Source organism: Oryctolagus cuniculus, chromosome 11, assembly GCF_051225735.1.
Source record: "Oryctolagus cuniculus isolate XC-2025 breed Fujian yellow rabbit chromosome 11, ASM5122573v1, whole genome shotgun sequence".
NCBI classification, from domain to species: Eukaryota; Metazoa; Chordata; class Mammalia; order Lagomorpha; family Leporidae; genus Oryctolagus; species Oryctolagus cuniculus.
This window is the reverse complement of record NC_142877.1, coordinates 22,168,063-22,186,063: the sequence shown is the minus strand read 5'-3', so window position 1 is coordinate 22,186,063 and position 18,001 is coordinate 22,168,063. Positions and strand designations below refer to the sequence as shown.

At 55.4% G+C, this 18,001-nt stretch overlaps 1 protein-coding gene across 9 annotated transcripts in view; it reads left to right on the top strand.

The window, feature by feature from the left end:
* EPB41L1 (erythrocyte membrane protein band 4.1 like 1) overlaps window positions 1–18,001 on the top strand; it is a 127,101-nt gene that overhangs the window by 34,059 nt on the left and 75,041 nt on the right. For 2 of the 9 annotated variants that reach the window (XM_089308043.1, XM_089308037.1), the window contains exon 1: window positions 16,380–16,487. The exons of the other annotated variants lie outside the window; for them this stretch is intronic. The gene's annotated coding sequence lies outside the window, so the exon portion shown is untranslated. Of the gene's footprint in view, window positions 1–16,379; window positions 16,488–18,001 lie in introns of those variants that run through there. 9 annotated transcript variants of the gene reach the window in all.

Sequence of the window (18,001 nt, the reverse complement as noted above, 5' to 3'; positions counted from 1 at the left end):
GGCTGGCCCGCAGGGTGACCCTGCCCTGGGCTGGCTGCTGCAGTCTGCGATGGCAGTTTCTTAGGATGGGGTGTGATGGGGACATCGGGGAGTCGCTCAGTCACCAGGTTCAGGGCCGGAGGGGGCTTCTTAGGCCTTTGGCCTTCGGAGCCTCCCTCCACCTCTGGGCGAAGGAGGCAGCAGCCTGGACTTGGCCATTGGCTGTCAGGGGCGCGTGGGGGCAGGGAGGGGACATTGAAGTCACACCTGAATAGTAGTTGAGGCTTTCCTGGGGTCTGTGATGAGGTGGGCAGGGAGAGAGGAAAGGGAGCTCTCAGGAGAGGAAAAAAGGCTGGCGGGGGTGTGCAGGGGTGCGTACGCGTTCCTGGGGAGGTGACCCTGGACAAGCCATGTGACTTCTGCCAAGGAGGCCAGATCCTAAGGGACTTGGAGAGGCTGAGTGATGGGCCCAAGGACAAGTGTGTGTGCCTGTGCCTGTGTGTGTGTCTGTGTGTGTCTGTGTCTCTGTGGGTGTATATGTATGTGTGTGTCTATGTGTATCTGTGTATATCAGTTTGTGTCTCTGTGCATATGTCTGTGTGTTTGTATAGAATGTATCTGTGTGTGTCTGTGTGTGCGTGTCTGTGTTTTTATATGGGTGTATCTTTGTGTGTCCTTTTTTTTTTTTAAAGATTTATTTATTTGAAAGACAAAGTTACAGAGAGAGACATGGAGAGAGAGAGACAGAGAAAGAGAGGGGTCTTCCATCCGCTGGTTCACTCCCCAGATGGCCGAAATGGCCAGAGCTGCTCACATCCAAAGCCAGGAGCCAGGAGCTTCTTCCAGGTTTCCCACATGGGTGCAGGGGCTCTAAGACTTGGGCCATCTTCTGCTGCTTTCCCAGGCCATAGCAGAGAGCTGGATCGGGAGAGGAGCAGCCAGGACTAGAACTGGTGCCCATATGGGATGCCGGCGCTTCAGGCCAGGGCTGTAACCCGCTGTGCCACAGCACCAGCCCCTGTGTGTGTCCATTTGTCTGTGTGCGTATATGTCTGTGTGCCTGTGTGTTTGTGTATTTGTGTATCTGTGTCTGTCCATTTGTGTTTCTGTGGGTGTGTACATATGTGTATCTGTGTGTCTCTTTCTCTGTGTCGGTGTGTATCTGTCTCTGTGTGTCCATTTGTGTCTCTGTGTGTCTGTGTGTATATCTGCATGTGTATGTCTATGTGTGTATCTATATGCATCTGTGTGTTTGTGTGTATCTGTGTTTTTGTATCTGTGTGTTTGTGTATCTGTGTCTCTGTGTGATGTATCTGTGTATCTATATTTATGTATTTGTGTGTCTCTGTGTATCTGTATGTCTATGTGTGTTTGTCTCTATATGTTTCTGTTTGTGTATGTATCTCTGTGTGTATGTTTATGTATTTGTGTATCTGTGTATGTTTGTGTATCTGTGTGTGTCTCTCTGTGTATGTCTGTGTATCTGTGTGTATGTTTATATATTTGTGTGTCTATTGGTGTATATGTGTGTTTGTGTATGTGAGTATGTCCGTTTGTGTCTCTGTGTATGTTTGTGTATCTGTGTATGTATGCTTATGTATTTATGTATCTATGTGTATATGCCTGTATGTGTGTAACTATGTTTCTGTGTGTCTATGTGTGTATGTATCTGCATATGTTTATGTATTTGTGCATGTGTCTATATGTTTATGTGTGTCTATGTGTGTGTATGTTTATGTATTTGTGTATGTGTGTCTGTGTGTATGTGTATCTGTGTGTGTATGTCTATGTGTGTGTCTATGTTTCCGTGTGTCTATGTGTGTGTATGTTTATGTATTTGTGTATCTATGTGGTTATGTGTGTTTGTCTGTGTGTATGTGTATCTGTGTGTATGTGTGTGTGTCTGTTTCTGTGTCTATGTGTGTGTATGTATCTGTGCATATGTTTATGTATTTTTGTGTGTGTCTGTGTCTGTGTGTGTATGTTTATGTATTTGTGTGTGTGTGTGTCTGTGCATGTGTATCTGTGTGTATGTCTATGTGTGTGTGTCTATGTATGTGTGTCTATGTGTCTGTGTGTCTATGTGTGTCTGGATCTGTTCATATGTTTATTTGTGCGTGTGTCTATGTTTCTGTGTGTGTTTATGGGAGATACGTAGGTCCTCCTGGAAGCCCAGCTGGTGTGATCAAGACAGCCCCACCCTGAAGACGCTAGGAAATCCCCACCCGGCCCGTGTGCTCAGGGCCGCCTCTTTGCCTGGGCTGGGCTGGGGGGTGGCATGACTGCTTCCCATGGGTGCCTGATTTGCATTGTAAACGCTGCTCCTGGGGACGCTAGGGGCCCTCTTTCAGGCCCCTCCTTGCAGAATGGGGACAGACGGGTCAAGCGTTAGATCCTCTGGACACCTGGTTTGCATTGTGAATGAGCCTGGGTGGGGGCAGAGGGGCCGGGGTCCCCAGTGGCTCTCGGGCCACGCTCCGCAGAAGCCCCCTTAGCCGCCGCCCCTGCTTTCTCTGTGCCTCCCTGGCCGCGGCTCTTGCCTGCTGCTCCTTCTGGCGTGAGTGCCGAGTGTGTGGCTTCCTGAGGGTTCTGCAGATACCCTGTTGTTGTTTGTAATAAGACTGTTTTCTTTTTTTTTTTTTTTTAATTACAAAGTAATAACACAGTACAGAGACTTTGGAAAATAGGGAGAGAAAAAGAATCACTCCAGACTTGTTGGGGGTTTGGCATGCTTCCTTCCAACCATCTGCTTTGCTTTGCCCTGCGCAGCCATGACCCTCCCGGTCCACTTAGCTCGAGGTCGGAGCCGGAGCCTGTGTTGGTACAGAGAAACGCCCCGAAATTCGTGAGCTGCTCATCCCTTCTCCTGTGGCTGGACGTCTGGCGGTGGCTGGGCTCTGGGGTTTAGCCTAAGGGCACCCTGGCCATATTTCAGACTGGGCAGGCTCCCTGGGGGGATTCTGGCCCAAAGCTGTGGCCGCTCCTCAGGCCGTGCCCAGAGCCCGCGGCGTCTGGGTGAAGGGCAGGCAGGGTTCTCGATTTCTCCCCCAGCTCCCCCTGGGGTGGGAGGCGGGACAGCGCGGAGGGGGCGGCCTAGTTTCACGGAGGCCCTTCTCTAACCCTTGAGCCGATTTCCTCAGCTGGGGGCTGGGCCGCGCAGTGATTCACCTGCCGTGTGGCGGGGTAAGCACACAGCCTGCGCCCGGGTGCCCCACGTCCACGCGAGCCTGAGCGGGGGCCCAGCCAGGCCCCTTCCTGCAGGCATATTCAGAGGGCTTCTGGGCCCCAGGGTCTCCCTGGGCTGAGGTGGGCGTTTCCTTGAGGGTTTCAACCTGCGGGAACAGGTGGACTCCCTGGTTCCCTCCTCAGGCAGCTGTGTTAGCTCCTGACGCTGCTGCTACAAAACACCACACACCCAGTGGCTCGACACACGCGGCTGTGTTCCCCTGGGGTTCTGGGGGGCGGATGTTTGCAAAGCGGCCTTAGGGGGCTGACAACCTGGCGCAGGTGGAGTGGCAAGGGCAGGCTCTGAGGCTGCCCGGGTCCCTTGGCCATAGCCTTCTTCCACTCTGCTGCTGCTTCTTGACGATGTATTTATTTAAAGATTTATTTATTTTGTTTGAAAGGCAGAGTTACAGAGAGGCAGAGAGAGAGAGGTCTTCCATCCACTGGTTCACTCCCCAAGTGGCCACAACAGCTGGAGCAGCGCTGATTCAAAGCCAGGAGCCAGGAGCTTTTTCTGGGTCTCCCATGCTGGTGCAAGGGCCCAAGCACTTGGACCATCCTCCACTGCTCTCCCAGACCATTAGTAGAGAGCTGGATCGGAAGTGGAGCAGTGGGACTCGAACCGGCGTCTGTATGGGATGCCGGCACTGCGGGTAGCGGCTTTACCCACTATACCACAGCGCCGGTCCCCACTCTCTGCTTCTGTTGTCACGTCCCTGGTTCTGCCTCCCCTGCCTCCCTCTTTGTCTTCCGAGGACCCTGTGATCGCAGTGGTTCTGTCTGGACGATCTGAGATTGTCTCACCCTCTCAAAGTGCTTCACGGGTCGCACCCGCTGACTCCCTGTGGTCCTGTGGGGGGACCCTTTCACAGGTTCTGGGCACAAGGACCTGGACATGCTGCTTAGCACGGTGGCCAATGCTAGGGATGGCTCTGGGTTTAGTGGACCCCTAGGTCCTGCCGCTGTTGTGTCAGCAGCCCCCAAGATCAAGGGGACGCGGGGCAGCCTGGGCCTGAGACGCTGTGGCTGGGGACTGTCCCACAGGACTCCGCAGGCAGGGGCCCGGCAGGGAGGCAGTGGACTTGCGATGGTGTTCAGTGAGGCAAACACTGGGGAGAGAGACCCTCTGGGAGGCCCTGCCACGGAGGGCCAGTGCCCCCTCCATGTACTGCCCTTGCTGTGTGCACGTGCACGTGCACGTGTGTGTGTGTGTGTGCGCGCGCGTGCTCATCTGCATCTCTGCTTGAATACTCTCGGGAGGGCCAAGGAGCAGCTCTGTAAAAAGGCCCTTTCTGCTCTTGTTCTTAGGAAAATAATTACACAAGTGACTAATTTTATCCCTAATCCCATAATTACTTTATTATGTGGCGGGTGAGAGGGCCCTGAGCTGTGCCGACGGCGCCACTCTGGCTGCCGGCCCAGTTGGCCTGGTCCGCCGGCACGGGGCACCACCCTGCCTCTGGCCTGGCTTGCCGCGAGGTCGCCCCTGTCCCGTTCTGGCTGAGGTCAGCTACATTTTGGTATTTGGGACCCAAAAGGTCACCGTCCCCTCCCCTCAAGTCCGCGTACAAACGTGGCACTGGGCAGTTAGCTGGCCCCCGGGACTAAGGCTGGGGGAAATCAAGAGATCTGGGGTATAGCTCAGCGCTCTCGTGAATTTGCCCCATGACCTTGAGCTGGGTTTCGACTCCATTGTCTGTACAGTGGGGCCCTGGTCAGCTTTCACACCCAGAGATTCCTGAAGGGAACTGAGCGAGCTGGAACTCAGACCAAGGCAAGTTCCTGCCGTCTGCTGAAACACCACGGTCACGCATCTCCTGATCGTGGCATTACAGATTCGAATGACCAGGGCTGGCACCGTGGTGTGGCAGATAGAGTCACCACCCGGGACGCTGCAGTCCCAATCCCGGCTGCTCCCCCAATCCAGCACCCTGCTAATGGCCTGCGAGAGCAGTGGAGGGTGGCCCACACCAGAGCCCAGGAAGAAGCTCCCGGCTCTTGGTTTTGGCCTGGCCCAGCCCTGGCTGTTGCAGCCATTTGGGGAATGAACCAGCAGATGGAAGATCTCTGTCTCTCTGTCTCTCCCTCGCTCTCTGTAACTCTGCATTTCAAATAAATAAGTAAGTGTTTCAAATAAATTAATAAATAAATAAGACTAGCACCACAGCTGTCACTCAGCGGCTGCCTCCTCCAGAGCAGAGCCAGCTCCTGTCTGTCTCATCCTGTGCCTGAGTGACAGGTGAGACAGGCTTTGTAGAAGAGAAGACCGAAGCAGAGACGCCGTAACCCGAGCTCTCCGCCTCTGCCCCGTTGTCTTCTACTAAATAAAGGAAGTTGTGGGGCTGGGATTTGAACCCAGATCTGTCTCGCTCTTTCCATAAGGCCGCCTGCTGGAATTGGGGGCGGACTGTTGACATTTGACTGTCAAACTGGCTGCGGCAGAGACAGGGACAGCAGAGGACAGCGGCCCCTCCAGTGGGACAGGGAGCTCCGTGGTCCTGGGCTGCATTCAGGTGTCACTGCTGGTGCATGGTGTGAACGTAGCTGGGCGCCCACGTGTCTCTAGGCCCCGGTGGTCTGCAAAGGCTGCAGGGTCGGGGGTCGGGGCTCGGCCCCTGGTGCAGGCCGCTGGGTGGCTGAGTCGGCCACGTTGGTTGCTTCTGTTATCCCAGCACAGGCTGCGTCCCGCTGAGCATCTGCAGAGCCGCTCAGCCGGGGAGTTGAGAACAGGAGTCCACGACCACGGGGTCGGTGCCACGCCTTTCCTGCTCTGCCTACAAGGTCATGGCAAGGTTGCCAGGCCTCTGGTTCTCTCCAGGGGCCGGGTCTGGCATCTGCGTTGCGCCAACGACTGCAGGTGGACAGAAGCAGTAGCGGAGTTCTGTCTGGGGGCCTGGGGCCTGCCTGAGGCCTAAGCACACGGAGTAATGACAGCTACTTTTGTTTTCCAGCATTGCCACTTGCAATGCACCTGCCTTGCAACATTGCATAGTTCGCTTAGAACTCCGTGAGGCCGGTGCTGTGGTCATGCCCACTTTACCGATGAAGACACCGAGACTCAGACGGTTCCGTGATGCTCTCCATCAGAATCTCCTTCCTTCCGCAGCCCCAACAATATTCCCTTGTCTGTGTCTGCCACGTGTTGCTCGCCTATTCCCCTGGGGGTGGATGCGCTATTGCGCCCTCTCCTGGCTGTTGTGGATAATGCGGCTGTGAACACCCTGCTCTCAGCTCTGGGTGGTTTACCCAGCAGTGGAATTGTGGCACTATATGGTTAGCACTTTTTCTTTTTAAGCTTCTTTGTGTGTTTGTTTGTTTTCATTTATTTGGAAGGCAAAGAGAGAGAGTTATTCCATCTGCTATTTCACTCCCCCAACAGCTGGGTGTGGGCCAAGCGGAAGCCAGGAGTCTGGAATTCAATCCAGGTCTCCCATGTGGGTGGCAGAGACTCAAGGACTTGGCCCATCACCCACTGCCTCCAAAGGTGCCCGTGAGCAGAAGGCTGCATCCGAACCAGGGCTGGGACTCAAACCCAGGCACCCGCATATAGATGTGGGTGTTCAGGCAACGTCTTTTTTTTTTTTTTTTCTTTTTTTAAGATTTATATATTTATTTGAGAGGTAGAGTCACAGACAGAGAGAGGGAGAAACACAGAGAGAGGTCTTCCGTCTGCTGGTTCACTCCCCAGAAGGCCACAAATGGCCAGAACTGGGCCAGTCTGAAGCCAGGAGCCAGGAGGTTCTTCAATCCCGGTCTCTCACGAGGATGCAGGGGCCCAAGAATTTAGGCCACCTTTTACTGCTTTCCCAGGCCATAGCAGAGAGCTGGAATAGAAATGGAGCAGCTGGGACTCAAACCAATGCCCATAGAGGATGCTGGCACCACAGGTGGGGGCTTTAACCCCTACTCCACAGCGCTGGCCCCCAGGCAGTGTCTTAACTGCTGTGACAAACACTCATCCCACATTAGCACTTAAAAAAAAAACCACTATTATTTATTGTGTGCTTATTCTGTGCCAGGAAATGGGTAACACACTTGCCATCTGTGAGCTGCTTCAGAAAACCTGTGAAAAATTGAATTAAAGGATAAATTTTTGTGGTGCAAAAATTTTTGAAGTCCATGTATGACTTTTTCATAATAGACATTTTCCAGGAATTTTTTAAAGAACCCTCGAACTGCCTCGCTCAATCCCTACATCCACTCTGTGTGGTAGATGGAATAATTCCCAATTAGAAGCTGAGAAAAATGGAGGCTCGCAGAGGCTCATGCTTTGCTGGGAGTCTCACGGCCAGGACGTGTCGGAGCGCCCCGCTGCGCGCAGGCCGCCGTTCACCTGGCGGCGTGCTGCCCCCTGGTGGCCGCCCCTCCCGCCTGTCTGACGTTCCCTGCCGGTGGCGCAGCTCCCACTGCTCGCCCCATCACATTTTTCTTCTCCCGCTCTCTGGAAACTCTGAGCCCTTTGACGGCCTGGAAGTTTTTGTGAGTTGGAAACCTACCGAGGGAGGCCTGTAATTTGCTTTCTAATCATAGTTCCCTGGATTTATAGCTGCCTCTCTGCCAGTGGCTGGCACGATCTTGTTCTAGCTCCTGGGCTGACTGGCTGGTGCAGCCACAGAGAGCCAGCCCAGGACGGTTGGCTCCGTGCGGGCCGGGACACTGGACTCCCCAGAGGGCCTGGGTGGGGAGGCAGAGAGCCCAGACGGCCAGGCTGGGGGACCCCTGGCTTGCCGCTCTCCCGGCCACGACACAGAGGCTGGCCCTCCCTGACCCTAAAGGCTGGCAGAGCCAACTGTGCCCAAGTCGGGGGCCTTTTGCAGATGCTGGAGCTCAAACCAGAGTCAGAACGGACGTGCTCATCAGCCGTCTCTCCGCCATCCCTTTGTCTTTAACTTTTTTTGTCGTGGGAAATTTCAGACACACAGGGAAGTGGAGCGAATAGAATGACAGGCTCCCACGAGCTCACTGCCCGGTTTTAGCGATCAGCGGCCTGCAAGGGCTCTTCGGAGAGTCAGTGGAGGGCGTGTGTGATGGGAGGGCTCTGTGAGCAGCTCAGCCTTCTTTTGCACCAGGCTCAGTGAGCCCTTCTGTTCCACTTTCCACGAACTTTTCGAAGAATCTTCATGTGGTCTCAGCCACCCATCCAACAGCATGGATGCTTAAACTCCCTCATTCACCGCTGGGGGCGTCACACCGAGCAGGCAGTCAGCGAATAATCAGGTGTTTGCCTTCTCCGGGCCTCCCAGGTGGTTTGTAAGAGGGGGGTGTGGGTCGGTGCTGTGGCTCACTAGGCTAATCCTCCACCTTGCGGCGCCGGCACACCGGGTTCTAGTCCAGGTCGGGGTGCCGGATTCTGTCCCGGTTGCCCCTCTTCCAGGCCAGCTCTCTGCTGTGTCCAGGGAGTGCAGTGGAGGATGGCCCAGGTGCTTGGGCCCTGCACCCCATGGGAGACCAGGAGAAGCACCTGGCTCCTGCCTTCAGATCAGCGCGATGCGCCAGCCGCGGCGGCCATTGGAGGGTGAACCAACGGCAAAGGAAGACCTTTCTCTCTGTCTCTCTCTCTCTCTCTCACTGTCCACTCTGCCTGTCAAAAAATAAATAAATAAATAAATAAATAAAGAGGGGGTGTGGGGACAGGCACTGTGACTTAGCAGGTCAAGCTGCCACCTGCAGTGCCGGCATCCCGTATGGGCATCGGTTTGAGTCCCAGCTGCTGCACTTCCGATCCAGCTCTCTGCCATGATCTGGGAAAGCAGTAGAAGATGGCGCAAGTCCTTGGGCCCCTGCACCTGTGTGGGAAACCTGGAAGAGGCTCCTGGCTCCTGGCTCCTGGCTTTGGATCAGGGCCGCTCCGGCCATTGTGGTCATGTGGGGAGTGAACCAGCAGATGGAAGGCTTTCTTTCTCTCTCTCCCCCTCTGCCTCTGCCTCTCTGTAACTCTGCCTTTCAAGTAAATAAATAAATCTTTAAAAAAAAAAAAAAGAGGCCGTGTGGTCAGAGCATACACTTCGGTGTCAGCCGCACTGTTTACCTCCCTGCGCTGTCATTCGCTAAATGTCTCTAGGCAAGTTAGGTCTCTGCTCATCTGTGAGATGGGACACTGGCGTCTGCTCAGCAGTGGTTGTGAGCATTGACTACAGACGAAGTTTCTGCTTTGTTGCTTCTACTTTTATTATTGCTATTTTGAGTTAACATTCTAATAGGAAGAATTCACATATTCACATATTTCAAAAATACAGAACTAGATTAGGATTGGTTAGAATTCGGGCCCTAGGATTGGGCTTTTGTGTGTGTGTGTGTGTGTCTATCAGCAGATAGAAACCGCAGAAGAGTCCAGTGCAGCTGAGGCCAGTGCCCCCGATGCAGAGCAGGGAGCGTGCCTGTCTTCTTTCCTCCTGTCTCCCTGACACACTTGGGTGCCACGGCCCCCATGACAGGAGCCATTGAGATAGGCCTGGGCCAGCAGAGCCCAGAGGTGGAGAGAGAAGCAGATGCCTCGTTGCTAGGAGACTGAGGGGCGGCAGGGACCCACTGCCAGAGCTGGGAGAGCGCCACGGGCTGGTGTGGAGATGCAGGGTCCCCAGCAGATGGTGGTGCAGCAACTCTGAGCTCAGCGGGGAAGAGAGAAAAGGGCAGGAGGAAGGGTTTGTGGAGCACAGCCCCTTCCCTAGACCATGAGCTCGGGATAACCTGTCCATTTCTTCTAACTCCTTGTACGACTAAGTTCTGACTCACTGTGTGCCCTTTGGCAAGCATTGTACTGCTGCAGTTGTGGGGCCTTGGTTTCCTCATCTGTGCAATGGGCACAAACCACTGTGTGGGTTCAGTGAAATGTACATAAGGATGTGCTCCATAAAAAAGAAGAAGGAGTATAAATGCGAATCCCCACTACCACTCTGATCTGTAGCATAATAACTAATTTTCTCTTACTATAAAGCGAGGGCATTGGATTTTTCTCTGCATGGGTTCAAGTCCTGACCGGGAGCCCTGGAGGGGACCTGCCTGTGGAGGTCTGGGTCCTCACTGTGGGAGTTGACTGACTGGCCTCCGGAGGCCCCCGAGAAGGGCAGCAAAGTTCAAAGCCAAAGAGGCAGCCCGGGGGTGATTCCAGGAAGGACTTGGAATGGTTCAGGCTGGAAGTTGTGCGTGGGGGTTGAGGGGATTGGCCCTCTATTGTTTTCTTGTATAATGATAACATGTTGACACACATATATACACACATACACACACACCCACACCAGAAAACAAGCAACAAAACAAAGCCAAACCCAAATTGGCACAAAAGAAGTGAGTCCATGTTTATAAAGCAGCCTCTGGTAACACTGAAAACGTATTTTCTTTTTCTTTGCGTGTACGTACACATGTGCCTTATAGAATCGGAATGCCTGTTGCATGCTGCTCCACGCTTACTCTGTTGCTTGGCATTGTGTCGAGCAGCGTGTAGATTGGCAATGTTATTTGTAATCACTGCACACCCTTCCAGCCTGTGTCTGTATCCCTGTTGTATAATGTAGCCACTATTAATTTCCTTAGTAACTGCACACATGTATAAATTCTAGTTTTCTACTTCATTCTTTTTTTAGTGTTTATTGATTCATTTTCACCTACTGGAAGCTCTTCTACTTTCCAGATGCCTGCAGTGGCCGAGGCTGGCCCAGGCCGAAGCCAGAAGCCTGCAGCTCCCTCCAGGTCTCCCGAGCGGGCGGCAGGGACTCACGTGCTCGAGCCAGCACTTGCTGCCTGCCTTTCAGGGTGCACACGAGCAGGAAGCCGGATGGGAAGAGGGAAGAAGGGGTCAGACTCGAATCCAGACCCTCCAGGGTGGGACGAGGGCATCCCGAGCAGTGTCTTAAACACGGAACTAAATGCCTGTCTCATTTTTTTTAAAGAAAATTATTTATGTGAAAGGCAAATAGAGAAAGAACAGAGCACTTCCCTCTTGCGCACATGCTCCGACGAGTGTTCCAGCCACGTTCTTGTGTGTGCTGTTCCCTGAGGGTCCACTTCCAGAAGAGGGGCTTCTGGGCCATGATGTGTACACTCTTTAAGATGCACTGTGCGTCGGCCAGCGCCTCGGCTCACTAGGCTAATCCTCCACCTGCGGCGCCGGCGCCCCGGGTTCTAGTCCTGATCCGGGCGCCGGATTCTGTTCTGGTTGCTCCTCTTCCAGGCCAGCTCTCTGCTGTGGCCCGGGAGTGCAGTGGAGGATGGCCCAAGTCCTTGGGCCCTGCACCCGCATGGGAGACCAGGAGAAGCACCTGGCTCCTGCCTTCAGATCAGCGCAGCGTGCCGGCCGTAGCGGCCACTTGGGGGGTGAACCAACGGAAGGAAGACCTTTCTCTCTGTCTCTCTCTCTCGCTCTTTCACTGTCTAACTCTGCCTGTCAAAAAAAAAAAAAAAAAAAAAAAGATGCACTTTGCGCTTTTTCAAGTTACCCTCCCAAAGAGCCAGGTGGGAGCTGCAGTGCCTGTCTGCGTCTGTCCAGCACACTGCGGGCTCCCTGCCTTAATGACAAGACAGCCTGGCCGTGGTGGGCGGGAGGCTGGCTTGCGTGCATGGGGCAAGGGGAGAGGCACCAGTTGCCTGGGGGCTTTGTCAGAGTCCCCCGGGGGGCCTGGTGGGGCGGGGGCGGGCTGTGCGGCCATGCTGGCCTGACTGTATCGGTCTGCTCAGGCCAGCAGTGCTGCCCCTGGTGTGATCCTGAGCTCAGCCTGGTGCGACCCGTGTCACCACCCCAAGACATCCACTCTGGAGGCTGGCGCGGCCTCCCTGACCACGCTCACGGACTGGCCCATTCATGTGTGGGTGGTGATTCATCAGGGCTGTCGGCGGCTCTCACCAGCGTCCTGTCACTTGGTCTCTAAAAATAACTTTGTCCTGTTCCAAGTGACCACACTGCCAGGTGTCCAGAGGTGCAGTCCCTTGCTGTGGTTATGTGTGGGAGGACATACGGGTATGTGTGAACATGTAATATGCATGCGCACACATACATGTACATGTACACATGCATGTGTGTCCGTGTGTGTATTGGGGGTGAGGCTGTCATCACAGACACCTTCGCTGGTTGACCTCTGAGCCAGGGATTCGGGGTGGGGGAACAAGAGATAAGACAGACTCCGTTCCTATCCTCTCATAGCTTGGGACAAGCGTCTACTCTTTGGGAAGTGGCGGAGCCAGCCAGTGGCAGCAGGGGTGTCTGGAGATTCTGCACTCACTCCCTTCTGAATGGGGGAGAGACAGCAGGAGAGGGAGGAGCCTTGGGAGGCATCGGAACAGGTGGGGGCAGACTCTGGGAGAGAATGTAACATTCTGCCAGTCAACAACTGTATCCTGCCAAAGCTCATTTCAAATCCATTCTTTTTTTTTTTTTTTTTTGGTGATATCTTTTGCATAAGCTTCCTTTAAGTTAGATTCAAGATACAGAATGTACAAAAATGCAGCTGATTTTTAATGGACGCTTAGAGACCCTCTCGCCCAAGGTTTCTTACCCAGCACCCAGGGGGTGGTCCGTGTGCAGACTTCCTGGAATTATAATGAGAGTGCATGTGTGTGCACACATGCCCACGAGAATTTTCCTGGGAGTAGCTTTGCAGTTTTCATTGCATTTTCCAGGGAAATCATGACCCATAAAAGGTTGAGGAAGACTCTAGCCCAAGTTGCTCACGTTACAGGTAAGGAGATTGGATCCAGAGAGGAAAACAGCTGTCCAAGATCTCACGGCCAAAGTCAGAATCCAGGCTGCCGGGGTCCTCGCCCACTCAGGACGCCACCCTCCCCTGGCTGGGTCCCGAGTCAGAACACAGCTGCTGCAGGGCCACGGAGCCACTTCCCGTGCCCTGCAGGCTCCTATGCATCCAGCCGAGCAGGCTGGGGCCTCCCGAGGCAGGGGGCTGCAGCGTACCAGCCTCCAGACCTTCCCGCTCCCGGGCGCCTCCTGACTCAGTCCTTTGGGGGGCACTCACGATACTGAGACCCACCTTTGTGCCAGGCCTTCCACACAGGAGCGCTTCTGAGAACAAGAGACGGACCGGGTGGCTGGAGAGAGCGGGCAGCGGAGGGCATAGACAGTGGTAAAAGACCGAGGCCGGCCCGTTGTACAGGGAGCAGTTAAAGTGCCACTCGCATTTCAGTGACCTGACACACGAGGATCAGAAGTGACAGTAACATTCGCTGAACACGCACTGCAAGTCAGGTACTCTTCTAAGCTGTGTCCAGGTAGTGCTGTGTGTAACCCCTGTAATAGCCACAGGGGATTACTTCGGGGAAACTGAGGCACAAGGACGTTCAGCACCCCTAGTGAACAGCTGCTCTGGCAGGTCTCCAGCCTGGGCTTAGGTCAGGGTCACAGCAGGGCTGGCAATGCCGCTGCAGCCCCCACCGCTTCTGATGCCGGGGGTCTGGGGCGGGGGGGGGGGCGGAAGGTTTGCTGCTGCCCAGGGACCACACTTTGAGGGCCGCCGGTCTGTTTACTGCTAGGGCGAGATGAGGGCGGGGAGGAGAAGCTGTTCTTGATCTCACCCAGATGATTGCAGTGCCCTGCCCTGGCTGCAGACCACGGCTGCCCTCCCGCCCAGCTGCCTACCCCCCATCAGGGACAGGGCAGTCCTCCTGCAGCCCGGCTCCTCGGGGCCGGCTCTGCTGTCCGCTGGAGCCCTCTGCAGTGAGGAAAGTTCTGCAGGCTGTCCTGTGGGGTAACCGCCAACCACATGTGGCTGTGAGTGCTGCATTGTATTCCGTTCTCTTCCATTTAAATGTAGATAGTTACCCGTCTGCTACACAGGGAGGAAACCACTCCCATGCCAGTCAAGGCTCTCCTTTGGCACCCACCGTCTGCCTTGAGGCCTCAGCCACAGCCCTGGCATCTCCCCGTCCAGGCCATTTCCAGCCGGTCTCCTGTCTCCTACCGGCCTGCCCGGTTCTCCCCAGCCTGTGCCTTGTTTCATGCCGTCTCCTCCGTCTAGATTCTGCTTCCACTCTGTCCTTCACGCTCAGCCCTAATGCTCCCTTGTCCCCAAAGCCCACTCCCCTGTGTAGGCTCTTTCTCCTCTAAACTGCCCAACACTTTACCACTTCTTACGACCTGTGATCCCTCTGTCACTCACGGCAGTGGCTGATGTCAGTACTGTCTGACTTTTGCCGCAAGCTGTCGGGGATATGACTGTGTTTTCGACAGTAGGCTCCTGCTTCCTATCCCAGGTCCCTCCATGTACACAGACGAGCTCCATAAACCCCAGGGACCTTTCCACCGGTGTCCTGAGGACAGAGACGCGTGACGTCCATCTCCTGTCTGCAAGCTGCTTGTAAGCTCCCACGAGGGCCCGATTCATGCCCAGGGAACCACTGAAGCCAACAGTTATTTTGGGCAGCCAGATAGAAGCCACCGAGGGCCCAGTTGGCGCGGGGGGGTCCAGCAGGAGCCGCCCAAGCAGAAGGCTGAGTTTACACAGACGGACGGCTTCTCTGCCCAGCCTGGCCCCGCGCGAGGAGACGGCAGCATTCAGATGTCGCTGCCTGGCTGCTCTGTGAAGTCGGGGATTAACTGGTGATGCGGTGACTGGCCCAGCCGTCTGCTTCCTGCAGATGGATGAGCGAGTGGAGGGTGCAGAGACTGTAGGGCGGTGCCTGCTGCTGGCAGGACGTTGGCTGGGTGGCACCGGGGCCAGGCATGGGAGCACAGGCGACCGTTGCTGATCTGAGCTGTGGACAGCGGGTGAAATTCCGCTGGGCCTGCCTTGGGGGTTTGTGAGGCCTCCAGACTATCCCTGTTCAGAATGGGAAGACAGCTGAAAAAGAAGAGAAATAGCTCTCTAGCTTCGGACGCTCATGCTAAGAATATGTTCACCCTGAAAACCTCAGCATCTATTCTGCGGGGCTGGTCCCCTTTTTAAAAAATAAACCTCTACACTGAAGTTATAATATAAATACAAAAAAATGCGCAGTTCTGACGTTGCCACATCACTGGGGTGGGCGTTGTGGTGCAGTGTATTAAACTGCCCCTTGGGGTGCCCACTGGAGGGCCTGGGACAGGGTCCCGCCTCCACTTCTGAGCCAGCTTCCTGCTGGTGTGCTTGAGACACAGCAGGTGATGGCTCGGGCACCTGGGTCCCTGCCCCCCACATGGGAGACTCATATGGAGTTTCCTGGCCCTGGGCTTTGGCCTGACCCAGTCCTGCCTATGGCAGGCATCTGGGGAGTAAACCAGCTGATGGAAGGTCTCTCTCTCTCTCTCTCTCTCATTCTGCCTTTCAAATAAATAAATAAATAAACTTTAGAAACCAGGTTTATACCTGTGTAGTTCCCCCCCCACAACAAGAGCTAAACGTGTCAGCATCTCCACAGTGCATTCGTGCTCAGCCAAATGTGTGCAGGATTAACGATGCCACAAGCGCGGGCTCTGGAGCCGGCGTGCCCGGGCTGGAATCTTGGCTCCGCTACTCACTGCAGCGTGACCTTGGACTGAGGACCTCACTTCAGGTTCATCCCTGTTAAGGCCAAAATTATACGTCCGCCTCGATTTTGTCGAGATTTAAACGTGAAACTGTAGACAAATTGCTGGGCACAGTGACAGTGACAGCACGCTATGGGGACACGAGTGCTCTGTGCGAGGGTGATGCTGATTGAGGGTGATGCTGCAGCCTCTTCTGACAGCCAGCACCACAGACACCCGGCGTTTCTCCCGCTGCCTCTCCCGGCTCCCAGGCTCTGTCTGGTGTTCGCCAAGATCCCCTCTGACTGCGGCAGAGCCGTGATGTTGTGGTGATGCAAACCTCAGCTGACACTCCAGACACCTGATCTGGCAGGCTGCGTGGACATCTGTATCCAGTAGGGAGGTGGCCGGGTTTTTCATGTTCAGGCCCCGAGAGTGTAGCTCCCAGACCTCCCAGGGGAGGACCGATTTCCTAGAGTTTGGGTCACAGCACTGGACCCACAGAGTGTCCCGGCATCCTGGGCGCACCCCACTGCTACTCTGGGTCTGACAGGACGGCCTGGGGGACACACACCATGTCCTCAGCACCCTGAGTTGGACCCTCTGGGGTGAGGGGTGAGAAAATAGCCCTTGGCCTAAACTCACAGGCTGCAGCTAGGAGCCCCACGGAGGGGGAGAGGCTGAGAGGTTATTTATAGCCAGAGGGGTAGTGGTGAAGAGGAGGGGCTGAGGAAGGGCTTCCTGGAGGATGCCTGGAGCAATGAGAGGGTCTCTGAGGCGAGGGAGACGGCGCGGCAGAAGCAGCAGGGCTGGGCAGAGGCGCTGTGCCCTGGTGGCCGGAACCTGTCAATTTGACCGAGTGAGTCATGTGCTGTCTAAGGAGGAGGCTGAAGAGCCACGTGAGACCGGGGGGGGGGGTGGGGGGGTGGGGGGGTGGTGTCGCGAGGTTTGGAGAGGCAGGCTGAGGCCTCTGCGCTTCTTCATCAGGGAACGGGAGCCACCAAGGTGCTTCCATTAGGAAGCAGGGCGGGGCCGGCTGCTCTGATGACAGGTGGAGCCCAGCATTGCTCGGGCCAAGGCTGGAAGTCAACTGCCCAGGGCTGCGGAGTGCCCAGTCCTGCGCAGAAGCCCGGCTGGGGGTACCGAGGAGTGGGGTTGGGGGAGCAGAGGCAAGGTTCCTGTCTTTGAAAGCAGCCTTGTTGGAGAAGGCGCAGAGCCTCATGAGAACTGAGCCCCAGATTCAGATGTAGAGACGAGGAAGAGCCTGAGTGGGTGTGTGGGGGGGGCTTCAGGAGGGGAGGCAACCTTGAGGAGGGGGGTGCTTGGGGAGACTGGAGGAACCGCAGGCATGCCCCCGTGCAGGCTCCCCTGAGGCAGAGGAGAGAGCACGGAGCGAGCTAGTCACCATGCTCCTAGCAGCCCTGAGAGGTGGTGCTGATACCGACCCATTGCACAGAGGCTCAGAGCGGGTAAGGCCTTGCCCAAGGTCCTGGAGCTCCCGCACTAATGAATGCCACCGACCCCACCCCAGTCCACTTCCCAGAGGTAACCATTGCCCTTGGGGCCCTCAGCGACACTGTACCAGGTTTGCAAGGTGCTGGGTGCCCTGAGCTGGGGGTCCCAGGGGTGGGTGAGATCTCTGGGGACTGTGATGTTGGAGGGTGTTCCCAGGAGGGGAGGGGCAGTGAGGAGAAGGAAACTCTCTGCCGGCTGGGCACTGCCCTGTCCACCCAGACGCAGCCACCCTGCAGTGCCTTCCCGGGAGTGCCAGTGACCGGCGGATCGGCCTCGCTGGGCAGACCTCCCAGGCCTGCTCGTCGTCGCTCTGCTCTGGAAAGCTTGGCCCTGGCAGCTTCCTCCTCTGGCCCAGCGCTCAGCCCACCCAGGCCCGGCTGCCCGCCGGGGCCAGAGCCAGATGCCCTGCAGTTCTCTTGCCCTGGAACACCCTCCTCCCCCAGCTTTGACTTTGACCCAGCCCCACGGTCCCCTCCTCCAGGAAGCCTTTTCTGATCCTGGGGCCTGGGTGAGGACCTCAGGGCATCTTTTGTCCCGACTGAAAGAAACAGACCGAGAGCCACATGGGTACCTTTCACTTTTCCAGTGGCTGCATTAAAAAAAAAAAAGTGAGAATAAGCATGAAATTATTCTAATGGTGCCTGTAATTTAACCCAACACTCCCATAGTATGATCATTTTGATATAAACGTTATCTCTGAGATAGGTTTTTTTTTTAAAGATTTATCTTATTTATTTGAAAGGCAGAGTTACAGAGAGAGGCAGAGACAGAGAGAGAGGTCTTCCATCCACTGGTTCACTCCCCAGATGGCCACAACAGCTGGAGCTGTGCCGATCCAAAGCCAGGAGCCAGGAGCTT